The sequence below is a fragment of the Arvicanthis niloticus genome, chromosome 4 (genome assembly GCF_011762505.2).
Source record: "Arvicanthis niloticus isolate mArvNil1 chromosome 4, mArvNil1.pat.X, whole genome shotgun sequence".
Classification (NCBI taxonomy): domain Eukaryota; kingdom Metazoa; phylum Chordata; class Mammalia; order Rodentia; family Muridae; genus Arvicanthis; species Arvicanthis niloticus.
This window is the reverse complement of record NC_047661.1, coordinates 79,504,884-79,517,124: the sequence shown is the minus strand read 5'-3', so window position 1 is coordinate 79,517,124 and position 12,241 is coordinate 79,504,884. Positions and strand designations below refer to the sequence as shown.

General features: G+C 46.7%; 1 long non-coding RNA gene across 1 annotated transcript; it reads left to right on the top strand.

Moving 5' to 3' along the window:
* The first annotated feature begins 797 nt into the window (after window positions 1-797).
* Window positions 798-11,751, top strand: LOC143442076 (uncharacterized). Its single transcript, XR_013109984.1, has 4 exons — window positions 798-1,105; window positions 7,002-7,161; window positions 7,395-7,528; window positions 8,554-11,751. It is a non-coding gene; the product is annotated as an uncharacterized LOC143442076 (long non-coding RNA).
* The last annotated feature ends 490 nt before the right edge of the window (window positions 11,752-12,241 follow it).

Genomic DNA, 12,241 nt, shown 5'->3' with positions numbered 1-12,241 from the left:
TACAGCACCTCAGATCTGAACCTCCTTCTCCTATCCTGTGTTTGAGAAGGCCTTCCTTCTGTAATGGCATTTTCAACTCATAACATCTTCACCAAAACCAAGTGTCTTCCATGCCTTTGCCTTTTGTCCTGTTGGCCCTCCCGATTTGTACGGCACATGCTCTCTAGAACAGTTCTTAACCCTCACCCTCAGTAAAACAGGGCGCTGTGTTCCTGTTCTACATTAAAACTGCTGAAGCCCACTGTGCTTAAACAGACGCCACGTCCAGCCCTCTATGTCAGGAGCACTTTGCAGCTAGCTCTAGTCTTTCTGTTTCACCAAATCTACTTCTGTTTTCAGAGCTAGCTCTTTCCCTTGCACCCTACCACACACACTTAGCTTCTATAAATTCAGCTAAATGTCAGTGTCCCCACTTCCTCTGGCTTACCAGGCACCCGGCCCTTCCTGTGTTCCTATTAGTGGCCTTGACTGGCTTGCATCGGTTCTTCACCTCCATTGCAGACTCCAACGTGTTTTGTTCTCCTTTGCCCTCCTCCCACACAACTGGCAAAGGTTTAATGCTTCGAATGTTGGACATGGTGTTTTTGTCCCTGGAGTATTGAGACTTGGGCCACTGGCGGCCAGAAGGCCAAAGCCTGGATATTTACCTGCATGTGTTGTAATGCCTCATTCTGATGCCAGAAACATTTGAGTCCAGACTTCATCTGAACCAATATTTACATGCATAATAATTCATGCGTGAAATGGTGAAATGCAGTTTCCCAGAATGAGCTGATAGGCCCTGTCACTGTGATGTTGACCACAAGCACCTGACCTAAGGAAGGCCATTCTTTAGTCTCCCTGTCCCTTTTAGTAGATCTAGTGTTTCCCTTCCGAGTATTACTTCCTTAGCCCATAGAGTGAGCTCCTGCTGTCAACCCGGTATTCAGGATTTCAGAAGTGCACTGAGGAGCCACTTGGATAACTAAGATGGGACAGCAACATACTTGATTGTAATCTAGGATAACTGTTGTTGGAAGATGCTGACATTAACAAGACCCAAGAGGACTTTCCACAGCAAAGGCCAGTGCTCGACCTCGATGACCCTACTCCAGCAACTTGGCTGGTAAGTGACTTAGCTCCAAACGTGCCTTACGGAAGCCTGAGGTAGGAGTGTTATGGGCTTCATCTGAGATGTCAAGAACAGCTTGATGCTATGGTAATCAGCACACTTTCCCTCCACCCAGAGTCTAAGGAGAGGTTTGTGAGACCTGTGTGACCACTCAACTTCAAGTACTTGCAGGAGAGCAGAAAATATGGTGATGGTTTCCTACCTCCTGCTTCATGTGATCCCTAGCATAGGACCTCAGGGATAAATGCTCTCTAGAAATGTGCTGCGCTGGCAGATGAACCACACACAAATCAGCATCTTGACTGGACATTCCTTTCTTAGATTTCTATGAGTGATGCCAAAAGACCTGGGGCAGCTGGGCCAGGTTAACAGGGTTGGTTTTTATCATGTTCCTGACCTAGTTTATTAGGCCTACGTGTTCTGGGTTTAACTAGATGATGGTTCTCTCAACCCCTGGGGCATTTTCCCCAAAGCAGTTTAAACTAGACTGCTTTTTAAGGTAGGGAGTTTCTCCAAAGAGACCTTGGAGAAAAGCATGAGAAGCAACAGTCACCTGCATTGCTTTAGGAACTTAGGTTGTGTGTGTGTGTGTGTGCGAGTGTGTGTAAGTAAGTGGATAACCCCAAGATTGGTCTAGACAATTCTATCCTTCAACATGGATAGTGCATGAGGCTTTGCTTAAGAGGTCTGTTGAAGCCAAAAACCATGAGGAAATGGAATTCCTTGTGCTTGACTAGGGTCTTAGGGCTTCCTGAGTACATGGGTTTGCATATATTAACTAGTAGGTCTCAAAACCTGAGAGAGAGAGCCATATTCCCATTGCATAGATGGAGGCAGCCATAAAGACCTGGCTGCAGGGTCCTATTCTCGACACTCGCTGCCCTGATTCATCTCCATAAACCCTACACTGCACACAGATGCCCCTCATACACCAGCCCCTCTCCAGGGTTGAAGAATTGCTTAGTTGCCTGGTAATAGATCCATTTTCACTTAGGTAGGAAGAAATTCCTCTGACAGGCTGGCAACTTTTCCCAGCCAGCTGTCCCATTTGTACATCACGTGAGGAACACCCACTGAAGGTTGATGGTGTCTGGGGAATAGTCACCAAGTTCCAGGTCCTGTGTTAAGTCTTAGTGTTGGCTTTCCAACAATGAGTCTCAGCAACTGTGTACAGAGGAGGAGACCAAAAAGTCAGATGGGTTCTAGGGCTGCCTCAGGGCTGGGTGTCTCCACAGTGTGCTGTGTGGCCACCCTGTGTTTCTCAAGGAGGCAGAGGGAAGACACTCCTACCTCCCAGCTGCTTTTGAGTAGGGAAGAGGTAAAACAAACAAACAAACACTGATTGAATTAATTTGTTAGAAATAAAAGTTAAGGGTGGAAAGCTGGCTTAGCTGGTAAAAGTGCCTTCTGCCAAGCCTGAGGTCCAGAGTTCAATCCTGAGTCCCAAGTGGTGAAAGGAGAGAACCAACTCCTTCCCAAAAGTTGTCCTCTGACCTCCACATGTGCATTGTGCGACTCCCATGTACATGCAATAAGTAACACAAAACCATAACTAAAATTTAATACCCACGATTGGTTGTGCACATGTGTGAGTGCAGGAAGTTACAGGACAACTTGTGGGAGTTGGTTATTCTATCATATGAGTCCCAGGGGTCAAAGGCAAGCCAATAATCCATCTCACAGCACGCTGCCCAACATTTTTTAATAGAAAAAAATTAAAAGAATTCAGTTCAAACCAAAACAGGGTTCTTATTATGCATGGCATTAATTTTTAAATTAGAATTGAAATAGAAAATAGAAACAGGCTCCTCCCACCCCCACCCCAGCCCAAGAATGTATCACAAACAGGTATTTACACAACCTCTGGGCTGGGGGGCAGGTGTGTGTGGTGGGTGTCTGCAGCTGCTAGAAACCAGCTCCCCTGCACCAGAACTGAGAATTGAGAAGGGAGGGCGTTCTGAAAACTCAGAACCCAAAGCAGTTCCTGGACTCAAAACACCTGTAGATTTTCATGCACTAAATATAGTGGGAAGCTGGCGGTCTTATCTGTAAGTAAACACTCCATCGGGGCAGAGACAACTCTGAAAGCAATCTTTACACTGGCCTCTGTTGGAAACAGTGCTCGGCTGTGAGCGGCCCACTGGCAGCATGGCACACAGCTGGCTCTGCCCTTCTGCTCCTCCAGGTTCCCATGCGAAAGGGGCCTCTATGATTCTTTCCCTGGTCTCAGGTCAGTTGCGTGTTCCTATTGTCCCTGTGCCTAGTATCCCCTCCCCCCAACATTTAGATCAGTTTTCATGCCCTGCATAGGATCTGAGTGTGGACAGAAGTGGCCCTCTACCCCCCTCCCTCCAGCTCTGAAGGCATGCTTTTCAGCAGGATTATTTTCCATTATTACTGGAAGGAAAATGAGTCTTTGAATTTTGGATGCTGCTGAATCAGGCAAGGCCCCTCCCCCCATGTCAGGAATGTTAAACCCGAGGCTCCCTGCTGCAGCTCTCTGCTGTGTGCCCAAGGGACACTATTCTCTGAGTGCCTGGCAGTACCCAGCTGGGTGAAAGAGAATGCAGGTGAGGGTGGAGGCTGGGAGACAGACCCGGAGGAGCTTTGCAGCCTGGCATTTAATCCCAGCATGCTCCTTGGCTGCTCTCCTACTTTCATGGTGGCCCCAGGCTCAGCTGTAGACAGTGGTGATGCCAATCTCAGAGTTACTAAGGATGAAACAGCTCAGATATATCTGTTACTTGATAGTCTTCAGTGGTTCACAGTGTTCTTAGAGAGTTTAATTCCTGCGTGGTATCTAAAGTACTGATACAGTACTGATACAGTGGATTCTTGGGCTCTGTTGGATGCCAGGAAGTCCGTATTAATGGATACTAGCTATGATTTCCTGAGACTTACTGTTAAGGGCCTTCAGATACTATGGTTGATGGTCATGAGGACTCTCTTCTCCACCTTCCCTCACCCCTTAACAAAAGAAGAATCATGGATCAGAGATGTTGAACAAAATGCCACAGACCTCACGGCTACCTTGGCTGTATTTCATACCCAAAGCCAAGGTGTTGTGGACCAGGCCTCGATGCTGGCCTGGAGGCCATGAGTGCCAGCTTTGTCTTGGCAGGCTGCCCTGTTGCCCGTTGGCTCATGGGTTGTAATCTCATTATATTCTCCTAGACATCCCTCTAGCTTCCCTCTTGCCATCTCACAGTTCCCAAGAACTTCGATCCTACTTCCTCAGTGCCTGTGTTGAGGGTCAGTGGAGTATGGCCGACCCAGTTTGGCCTACAGAGAACTCACCACACAATGGAGCTGTTTTGTGCTTTCACCAAACCACTTCCCTGTACCGGGAACTAGAATCCACACTTTGCAAAAGCCTAGAAGCCTCCTGCTCAGAGCATGGCAGGCCCTTTTGTCAATGTGTGACCTGCTAGTTTTGCTAGGGTGTGCACATTTCTGATGTGATGGGAAACAAAGAGGACTTTGCATGGCGGAGGCGTGGCCTGCCTCCAAACTGCTGTTTCAGTGCCCCTCTGCTGCCAGGCCCAGAGCACCTGCTAGCTCCCCCAGTGGGGGGCCTGTTCCCCTTCCCTAGCAAGGCTGTGCTCTTCCTGCTCCCTCACCCTAAAGGGATTAATGACTTGGAGTGAAGCCCACAGTCCTAGCTCTGTGGCAAAGGGCAGGTAAAGAGATGCTGCCCAGCCACGTGGGATGAGGGACCGTCTTTGGAAACTAATTTGATAAGTAATCTATTATAGCCTTTAGAAGGACTTCTCTAGATCAAGGCACAAGCAAACATTTTCTACAAAGGGCTGAATAGGCAAGATTTCAGGCTTTGTAATCCCTGGGATCTCCACCACAGCCATCCCATCTGGCTGTTATGTCATGAAAGCAACCAGGGATAACATGAAATGGGTTCAGCAGTATCCTGATAAAACATTATCTGTCAACAATAGACCTTAAGTTTCGTGTATCGTGCAATATTCGTTTGGTTTTCCCCAACCACTTAAAACTCACTCTTAGTGGCAGGTGGGACACCAACAGATGATAGGACAGCCTGGCCCACAAGCTACAGTTTAGATGACAAGTCTTGGGGTCAGCAAGATGGCTCAGTGGGTAGAGGTGCTTGCTGCCAAGCCTCATGACCTGAGTTTGATCCCTAGGACCCACAGGATAGGAGAGGACCTACTTCCCGAAGCTGTTCTCTAGTGTCCACATGTATATGCACATACTTGTGCATACCCCAACATACAAAGAAAAAGACATCTTGAAAACCTTTTTGATCGGCTTCTCCACAATGAATCACCTCTCCTGTTTATCTTCATCTTCACCCTGCCTCTTACCAAGGTAGAACACAGGCTGCCAGTCTTATTCCCCGTCTGGCATGGCTGCCCCTGGTACCTGCTAGCATGTACCTACAGCTTTGAGGTTGGATGGTGAGGTCCCAGCTATATTGGCACACTGCTTTCTGTCCCTAGTGGTCCTCTTGGTCCATCTTGTGTTTTGTCCCTCAGTGGTGAATGACATTGACTGTCAACTTGACAAGATCTACCTGATTGACATGGTAGATCCACCATGAATGTGGGTGGTACCATTCTTCTGGCTGGGGTCCAGACTGTATAAAAGGAGTTCATTGTTCTCTGCTCCTGATTTCAGATGTAAGGTAGCCAGTAGTTGATGGCATACCTTCCCCACTGTGATGGTTCCTCAGGAACTGTGAGCTAAAACAGACCCTTGCCTTCCTTAGATTGAGGTTTGGTTTTGTGTGTGTGTGTGTGTGTGTGTGTGTGTGTGGTCACAACATGGAGATGAGTAACTAATCAAGACCCACCTAGCTGAGAAAGCTCCTTTCCCATCAGGGTTTCAACCTCTTTGTGTTCTCCAAGAAGTATGGATTCTGTCCAGATCCTTCATGCAGTTGGGACAGTACTTGCCTAGCATGCATGAAGCCCTGGACTCAATCTCCCAAATGATCATAAAAGCAAGCAGAGTGGTGTACGTGCCTGCAATCTGAACACTTGGGAGGTAGAGGCAGGAACATCAGGAGTTCAAGGCCATCCTCAGTTACATACAAAGACCAGCCTGGAATGCATGAGATCTTTGCTCAAATGAATGAATGAATGGATAAATGAATGAATTAGGAAAAAAGAAAAGATAACAATTTCTAGCAGTCTGGCTCAGTTCCTTAGAACTCTGCTCACAGTCCCTATGGGCTTCCAAATACACCTGTCACTGTTGAGTCAAATGTGTGTCCTCCTGTCCCCCGATTGTAGGGTTCAATGGTGCTCCCCCAGTGCTAAGGCAAACTCTTTGTTTCAGAATCCTAGACCATAGCCTGCTTCTCTCAGGGGCCCTGGGACTATAGCTGAGCCTCAAAGAGTTATAGCTGCCTGGGCCCCGGAGCTGGTACCCCTAGAAGCTTCTGCTGGCCTGACTCACATCCTCCAGATCTAAGAGCTCAGTCTCTGTTTCTGTATCAACTGCACTAATTGTCAAAGGATTGGAGAGGTGAAGGCCAGACATGTTGAGACGCATGGAAGCTCACATATGGCCTGTCAGTTTCAACTCACCCGGAAAGAATCTGAAAAAAAAAAAAAAAAAACCAACCAACCAACCAAACAAACAAAACAAAATGAGAGGGCAGTCTAGAACAAAATCAGGGTAGCTTTGCAAATGGGCTTTCAAGGGGGAAGATGGTAAGGCTGCATGGAGAGAGAGCTCCATCTCTATTCCTTCTACAAGTTTAGTTCAAGAGGGTTCCAGCCATGCAAAGAATAGGAAGGGATCCCCACTGCCCAGGGAGGGAGAGGAAAGCACAGAATCCCACCAGATGGACAGCTGTGAGTGCTCAGCCACCCACCCCACCCCACCCCCCTTCTCTCCTGCTCCACAGGGAGCAGAGGTGAAGTCCTGGCTGGCTGAGTGGACTTTGAATTGTCATTTCCTGACCCTGTGACGCTTGGCAAGTGTCTTCTTTTCTTCTGCTGTGCAAATGGAGATGCTTCCGGGAAACGGTTTGTACAGGAATGAAAGACCTCAGTGCTAAGCAAACGGTTAGTAAATGCTTGTGTGTGTGTCCGCCATGCCCATGCAGGTGTGTGTATTTAGACAAGGCAACCCTTTACTGCAGGCCTGGCCATCAGTCTGGCCTTAGAATGTCTGATTACAGTCCTTTGAAATACTAATTTTAAAAGTTTACATTCTTCAGACTTTAGCCTTGGGTTGTGACTCAGTAGGTCTGGGAGTGGGCAGAGAATCAGGCCTGAAAAATTCTGTTTCTCTACAGCAGAGAGTTGGAGCCTCCAGCCAATAGAAGACAGGTGCCCAGCCTTCGAAAAGACATTCCAGGGAGCTGAACCAAAATAACAACAAAAAACAGCAACAACATAAACAAACCCTTGATGGTGTCAGAGGAAAAAGGTGAGCAGAAGCATTAGGCAAGCTCACGTCTACACTTGAGTTTAGTGTGTCCTTTAGAAGGCTGCCCATATGGATTCAGTAAGAGAAACAAACTGGCTATATCATTGTTTCTGCTATGAGCTCAGAGTGTGGAAAGACACGATTTTTGTCTGTTTTGTTTTTTTCATTTACTATGGACTATTGTTAGTGTGTTACCTTTTCATTTCATATTTTTCCTTTCTTTGTTTGGGGGAGGGTTCTAAATGGTAAAACAAACAAACAAACAAACAAACAAACACCAAGGGAATTTGTAGAACAGTTTGTAGAACAAAACTGAATTCAAATACTGACAACTGCCCAGAGGGTTAATAGGAAAGATTTTTCACTTCCCTGTGTGTGGGGAGATCCAAAATCTTGAAGGTTTCACTCTGGAAGGAGACTCTATCAGGAGGTGCATATGGCCAAGCAGATCATTCTTCTAGAACCTCTGGACCCCTGTTTGAGTGGCCAAGTTGACTGAGAACCAGATCTGGGTAGGTTTGCCCAGGGTAGGTCTGAGTGTGCAGAGCAGCTGAGCCAAGCTGGGTGCTTTAATGAGATAGGCGGCATTACAAAACAAAAGGGAGATAAATGTAGAAAAAACAAGAACTACAAACATAACAATAGAGTGCTGGCTCTGTGTGACCAGATCCTTCTCCCTCTAGTCCATGGCTCCTGGAGCAGGAAAGGTCTGTACCGCGGCTCAAAAGGCTGGGGCACTGGAGGAACCCACAATGAGTCACTGCTGCTCCTAATTCACTCCCTTGACCTCTTGACCCTCTGGTACATCCAGGAATCTGGGGGCAGACTCCCTGTTGTTATCTTCATCCATGGCCCTTCTTTTTGTTTTTCTGTCTGCTGAGAGCCTTCCACGCCCAGCCTTTGCTTACACTGCCTCTTCTTAGTGGACCAGTAAGCCACGGCATTCATAAGCCAAGGGAGACCATCTGTGAGTTTTGTTCCCTCATGGGATCCTAGTAGCTTGCACTGTGTCCTTCTCTCCTCAGACTGAAGCTCCACTTACATCACCTGCTGCCAGAAACCTTCCGGTGCTCCTTATTGCCTGTGGAATAGGTTCATGATTCTTCACTGTCAGCTTCAAATCACCTTTGGGACTAAACTCCCACCCCAGCCCCAACCCACCACAGCTTCCAGGGTGCTGAGGAGAGCAGGTTGCGTGTGTGTTACTGTTTCCTGTTATTTTCATGAACTTCCTAGGGCTAGATAATTTATAAAGAAAAGGGGTTTACTTAGCTCATAGTTCCACCAGGTCAAGATGTGACATCAACTGACGTTACAATAGCATAGCACAGGACAGGAAGTAGGGGCATGGCAGGGTCTCAGGAAAGCTCTGCTAATCCTTTCCAAGGGCGAGCTCTCCAATGACCTAACTCCCTCTTTCTAGAGCCTACCTCTTAGAGATCAAATGACCTTGTACCACTGCAGCAGAGACCAAGTTTCCAGCACATGAATCTTTGAAGGCCGCTGTGTTGGTTTGAACAGGAATGGACCTCATAAACTCATGTGTTTGAAAGCTTGACCCGTGGGGAATGGCACACTTAGGAGGTGTGGCCCTGTAAGAGTAGGTGTGGCCTTGATGAAGGAAGTGTGTCACTGTGGGGGCAGGCTTTGAGGTCTCTTATGTTCAAGCTCTGCCCAACGTAGAAACTCAGTTTCTCATTGCTATCTGTGGATCAACATGTAAAACTCTCAGCGTCTCCAGCACCATGTCTGCCTGCGCACTGCCATGCTTTCTGCCATGATAATAATAGGCTAAACCTCTGAAACTGTCAGTCAACCCCAATTATATGTTTATTTTATAAGAGTTGCCTTGGTCATGGTGTCTTTTCACAGCAATAAAACCCCAACTCAGTCACACGCAAACCCTCACTTTATATTCAGCCATATTTCATGTCACAGGACACAGGCACTGGCCTAGATATCAGGAGATCATGTTTGCTGTGGCTTCAATGTGTCCCCAGAGTTCCTATGTTGGAAACCTGATCCCCAGTTCAACAGTGTGGAGAGGCAGATGTTCTCAGGGGTGGTCAAGGCATGATGGGTTTGCCGTTATGAGTAGACCGGTGTCATAATCACAGGAGTGGGTGGATTTATTATAAACATGAATTTGGCCTCCTCTTGCCCTCTTGCTCTCTACCACACAATGATGTCACAGAAAAGGCTTTGCCAAATGTCTGTGTCATATTCTTGGTGTACCTGTCCTCTAGAGCTACGAGCCAAGTACATTTATATTGTTTGTGAATTATCTAGTCCCGGATAGTCTGTTTCAGCGACAGATAATGGACTCTAATCTCCTGTTCTGGTGCACACGGCCTTGTAGGTCCTTGGTCTTAACTAGGTGTCAAAGTCCTCATGTGCAAAATGCATCTATTGATCAGCCCATCTGTAGAGGCCTTGCCTACTGCTCCCAGACTATCCTGTTGACACAGCTGCCTTTGTGATTCAGAAGAATTGTGAGGGACTCAGTTGCTCAGAGGACAACAGAATGTAGGATGCTTGCTAATGTTAAAGATAGGCAAGAACCTAGAATCTTCCTTTGAGCAAAGGCTTCTCGTAAGGGAGAAATACATAACACTCTTCAAGAAGCAACAAAGAGTGCTTTACCGTGTGCTTGAGATGACCACCATGGTAGGTGCTGGAGACCCAACGATGGACAGGGAACAGTCCCTGCTCAGGAAAGCTCAAAGACAACCGGGAAATATAAAGATACCCAAGTGTGGTTGCATGAGTAGGTGTAGTCATGGAATACAGTTAGAATCTCACTGGGAAGGACTTCATGAAGCCAGGTTCTTGGAGCTGTGTGTGGAGCAATGAGTCGGACTTGGCTACATGCACTCTGGAGATGGGAGACAACAGGAAGCTGTTGAGTAGCCAAGTGACCAATTAAGATTTGCGTTCTGGAAAGATTACCATGGCAGCCATATAATGAAGGACAGGGCTGAGGTGAGAATGGAGCAGGGAGGTCAGATAGGAGGTGGCAGTGACAGTCCAGCCAACTCATTCTGAGGTCGTGTGAGCCTACACAGGACAATTACAGAGCCCTTGAGAAAAAAGGGCACCACAGAAAAGGAACTGTTCTGTAGACTCAGGTATCTGCAATGTTCTTTGCTTTTCGACACAGGGTTTCTCTTTGTAGCCCAGGGTGTCCTGGGAGATTGTCTTGAACCCAGAGATCTGCCTGCTTCTGCCTCCCAAGTACTGGGATTAAAGGTGTGTGCCACCACCACCCAGCAACACTTGGGTGTTTTAATGAGACATTGTAGTTCAGTTTATCTGTGGAAATAGTCTCTCCTCTAGTCTCCTCAGTTTACTGATTTTCTTCACCTCACACCTTCCAAAGCTCTCTGGATCACTCCAGCCTCAGGGTGAAATCCAAGTATCTACTATTTGAAGGAAATCCTTTGGGGATTATGAGGCGGACACTTCTTTGCTGATGGACTGGTTTATACACTGTAGAACATCTGTGACTCACTGTCATTATCGTGACTCTTCAGAAACTACACAGCTGTAGCAGACCCTAATGGTTATGGGTCATCAACCCCCTCAGTGGAAGTCAGTGTTGACTGGTGCTGTCCATATCTCATTTGTGCACCCTGTTTTACAAGTAGCAGCTTCCTCCTTAGCCCCACTCCCAGTGACATACCATCTGCCTGCTCAGACAGTATAGAGTCAGAGGCTGAAGTCATCTTGCACACAGGGCTGAGATATCTCATCTACCTTTGCACTAAAAGTCTAGGCTACAAGTCATTTTCCTTTAGTTCATTAGCTGTTGGAAAGTTTGACGTCATATTGACTTTCCTCCCTCATACCTGCCCTTAAGAGCATTCCATGACCAAGGGTCCTGCTCTGAGTTTTTGTCTGCTGTACCTGTGTGCTGTGTCCATGTATCTGACTGTGTCTGTGAGTGTTTACAATAACTAGAGATTAAGTTTGTGAACTTCACGGGGCCATTTATGCCTGAAAATCAGGGCCTTTGGTTATGAGAAATGCTACCCTTTCCTTTAAAATCACATCCCCCTTCCATTTAGTGGATTTTGATTACTTAGACAGCGAGGCTCTGGGCTAATCCTCTCATGTCTCTGGTTTTGAATCAGAAGTGCTATCTCTGTGTCTATCCCATCCCCTACTTTCTAGTTTGCTGAATAACTTTATGAACAAACCTTCTAAGCTTTCTGCTGAATTTTAATTTTTGCTTAGGACTTTTTTTTTTTTTTTTTTTGGAGTTGGTTTTCTTTTAATTTTTTTTGTTTTTGTTTTTGTTTTTTAAGACATGGTTTCTCTGTGTAGCCCTGGCTGTTCTGAAACTCACTTTGTAGATGGGTTTGGCCTTCAACTCAGAGATCCACCTGCCTCTGCTGCCTGAATGCTGGGATTAAAGGTGTGCACCACTACTGCCCAGCCTTGATTAGGACTTTTTAACTTCTCAAAGTTCTTATAAAAATACTCCTTCTTTTGCTTCCTGTTCCTATTTCACAGACTCAGTATCTCCCCTTTCTGCCTGTGAATATTATTTATAAGTTTTTATAGGGGTCTGGAGAGAGAATGCAGTGGTTAAGAACACTTCCTGGGGACCTGGTTTGATTCCAAGCACCCACATGGCAGCTTACAACTGCATACCACTCTAGTTCCAAGAGACCCAGTGCCGCCTTCTAGCCTTCACAGGCATCAAGCATA